Raw genomic sequence first — 4,073 nt, 5'->3', positions numbered from 1 at the left:
CGGGGGGTCGGGAAAGACCGGGGGGAGAGATACGCGCACACGGAGGGTGGTTTTCCTCGGCTGAGATATAGGCACCACCGACGCCGCGGTGGGTTATACCCTGGGCTAAGTAATACAAGGAAAAGTGCTACGTGAAGCTCTATCTTTCTCCAGGTCCCCTCTCACCCTAACATCATCCCCTTGCTTTTCTCTCTCTCTCTCTCTCTCTCTCTCTCTCTCTCTCTCTCTCTCTCTTTCTCTATTCTCCCTCTGTCCATCTCTGTCGCTCCCACGCTCCTGCTCTCGTTCGTTCGCTCCCTGTCTCGCTCTCGCTCTATTTGTCTATCTCGTTGCCCTTCCTTCCTCGCCTCTTCCTGGTGCCTCTCTACCCTTCGTTGCGGCTCTCTCTCGCTGCGCTTCATCCGCGTCTTGCACTCCCGCTTTATCTTCTCCGCCCTTTCACCCTTCGTCCCTGCGCCCGCGCTGCTGCCACCGGCACCGCAGCTCCAGCGCAGGTGCGCGTCGCGAGATGCATCCTCGAGGGGAATAGGGTTGCGCGCGGATAGGGTTAGCTTTGTTACGCTCGCGTCTTCGCAGAGGGGTTAAGTAAAGGATGAATATCGTAGGTTGCTTATTATCGAGTGACTCCGACGAATGATACTTAAACATGAAAAAACGCGCTGGTATCACAACACTCGTTCGTCGCGCCTTTTCGCGCGCTCTCTCGATCTCTCTTTCTCGCTTCGCGTAACAACCACCCCCGCGCCCAATGCGTCATTAGTAACACCGTGATATTATCCACTCCGAGCTGACACGGTATATCGAACTGCTTAGAATAACTACAGTATTGCTGCGTTAAAGGTACGATTTCCCTGACTCCTTCTCGCTTCTATATTTATTACGAATGTCGGAAAAACTAACTGATTTTATTATCTTATTTATATTCACTTTTAATCAACCGTTTCAATTCCCGTCGCTAAATTATTCACGGACTCCGCGAAGAGCATCGTAAGACATATCGTGTAGACTAATGTTATTTTTCGAGGGGGAAGCCGAGATGATAAGCCGAGCGTATAGCGAATATGAGATTGGCCCGATTGTGGTGGGGCAAATACGAAGGTAGGAAGGAGTGTCTCACATACGTGAGACGTATTAGGCGCCCCGTGAGAGAGAGAGAGAGAGAGAGAAGAAGAAAGTCGCACTGCATTTTCAAGTCCGCGCTTCAATGGAACAATCTTTTCCCGAGGGATACCGAGATCGTGGGTCGCCGGGGTGAGGTCGGTGAGGAGTCGTCGTCGCTCTTAAGTGAGCGCATGTAAATGATCGGACTTTCCTGTTCGCGCATGGAAACGATAGCGAGAGCAGTTTCAACACTTGCCACGAGTGCGCGTATCCACCGACGAGGAAACAACAATGAAAGTATAGTCGGTGAGTGGGAGGGTGAGTGGGTGGGTGGCTGGCTGAGACCGCGAAGTTCTTAAGCTTGTTACACTCGCAGCCATTCCGCCGTGTTATATCTCACGTCTGTGCCTTTGGCTTTGGAACCTGTTTTGCAAACGGATACTCGTGCGAGAGGAAGACACGCGGTCTTATTATAACTGTGTACGCGGGATACGGTAAATTAAGTACCCTCATGACGTCGGATCGATCTCTGACGAGACCTGTCGCGACACACGCGATCGCCGCCTGCCTCACGTTCGTTTTCATCGCTCGCGTGATCCTTAGCGAAATGGTAGGTAGGATTCTGAATTTTAAATCTCTCTCCCCGCACCGACAGCGTTGGGAGAGTGAGAGTGCAGCTTAATTCGACGACCTAATTCGGAAAGTCTGTGAACTCTTTGGTTTGTTTTAAATATGTCCAAGTTATTTCGAACAACTCGATTTCAATGCTCCGTCTCTCCTGATAAAATATTGGAAGCGTAACCCCGATGGTATTCAAATTGATGTAAACTGACCCAAAAATCACCCATCAGTAATCTAAATTATGCTCCCGGGGTTTTCGAGTTATTGCATTTTCTGTTACTCCCTAAAATTATGTTCCATTTTCGAAAACACTCGGAATGAGTGAAATTAATGTTTTACAGGCGAAGGAAAATACCAAATTGAAGAAATGTCGCGTGTGAGAAGGGACTTTTGGTTATCTCTCAACGAGTCCAAGTAAAATGCGCGTCTCGATACATATACATGTAGGGAATGCCAATTCATACGTTCCCCTTACGCCTGGCAGCGGTTTACTCTCAACGGAAAACCCACGTTCACGCGAAGTCGACGTGTGCGCGTCGGTGGATACAAGTACGGCTTCAGTTCTTAATAAATATGGTTTCTTCGTGGTACGACGGAGACATTATAAGCAGCGGTATTAAGCATGTTTTCAACCTTTTTACGTGTGTAAGCACCTCTCATCCTTTATGAATATGGATACACGGCTATTGCGTATGTCGCTCCGAGATACTTTGTTCCATCCCGCCTCGACGACGAATCTATCTGCGTAATATTTTTATTTATTTTAAGACACGAGTAGCGATGAAATAGTGTGAATCTTACTCACCCGCCTAAAATAGACCGAAATTAACATATTTTGCGAGAACGAAATAAAGAATGGAATAAGTTAAATAATGAATGAAATAAATGAATTTCGGGAATGAAATAAAAAGATAGAGGTATATCATTCTCCTGTAAACGTTGAGGGAAAACGAGCTTCTTATAAAACAAACGAGGACAAGATACTTCTTGATGAATTCGCGTGTCGCAAACATTTTCGAATAAACAGCGAGCAACAGGGGAAACGCTTAATTCCTAATGGATGTTTCTTCAGCAACGGTTCGCGCGATTCCCTCTCTCGCCGCGATTTCAATTAATCTCTCCCATCGGAGAGTATCGATACCAGTCTCGCGTCGTTCTCTCGTTCCTTCTCCGTCTTACGTGCGCGCTCTATCTCCCTCTCTCTCTCTCTCTCTCTCTCTCTCTCCCCCTCACGACGCGAACTTCCGCGAAGTGACGAAGTTTCGGATAAGCTGGCGCGTTTGTCAAACGGGAAAGTGCGAAATTGTGCGTCGTCCTGTAAGCCCGCCGGGTCGCTCCTCGCGACGCGAAATTAGCGAGAGTGAAAAGTAAGGGCACTCCCAACCTCCCTCAGTCCCAGCGCCGCTAATGCCCCGACGCCCCGAAGGGCGTGCATTCCTTCTCGCACCGGGGGTGGCCAAGATAAATTACATAACAATATAAGTGGGCGTCGCGAGTGAAAGAGAGCCCGGAGGGTCGAAAGAAGAACGAGGCGACTGAGGCGCAAACAGTCTGTCCCGTGGAATTCACTTGTCGCGGGGACAGTTATTCTTGGAGAGGTCTCTCATTTGTTTAAACACGTGCTTGGTCCGGTGTACCTCGAAGAGCAAGTACCTCGTCGCTCTGACGAACTTGCCTTGTTGACCCGTAAAGATGACATCGCGAGGATTCTTCATCCGCGCGACTTCCTCTCGAATCGACGACCTTTTAGCGATCCGAGTGCCACATGAGAAGAGCGATTTTTCACTCACGGATCGAAGCGATTAAAGACGCGTCGGATTCTCTTCGAAAGGATGAAAGCGGAAACTTAGCGTGACGTGCAATGGCGCATATATCAAGAGCAACCGCCGCGCCCTATATGTAATCCGGGAAAGAAACTTTCCCTCGCTTTCCTGCGCGGCAGAAATTTTTCTATTTCCCGACACTGACATAATACTTCGGAGAACACTAAACGCTCGGGAAAACGGGACTCCCTGTGTATACGAAGCGCGTCATACGAAGCGCGATCTCTCTCAGGACCTGAAAAAGTTTCAACGCCACGCGACGTGGGACACGGAGTGGACTGTTGGTATATACGTACGTACGTTTCGTTTCGTTCCGGTGACGTTGTTTCCGCTAATAATGCGTAACATGCGGTCGAAAGAAGAAGGTAAAGTGGCAACAATACGCGACGCGCCGGTGGTCCCTTTTGTGAAGTGCGAGGGGTCGACGATTCATCCCTTCATTATTCGAGAATTAGTAACCCCGTTTCAATCTCCCCTTCCACCGCGATCTGACCCCTCCTCCTCCTCCATCTCCTTCCCCCCCCCCCC

The sequence above is a fragment of the Odontomachus brunneus genome, unplaced genomic scaffold (assembly GCF_010583005.1).
Source record: "Odontomachus brunneus isolate Ranch 3 - 2012 unplaced genomic scaffold, Obru_v1 Obru_scaffold_041, whole genome shotgun sequence".
NCBI classification, from domain to species: domain Eukaryota; kingdom Metazoa; phylum Arthropoda; class Insecta; order Hymenoptera; family Formicidae; genus Odontomachus; species Odontomachus brunneus.
The sequence above is the reverse complement of the archived record's forward strand: the minus strand, read 5'-3'. Positions refer to the sequence as shown.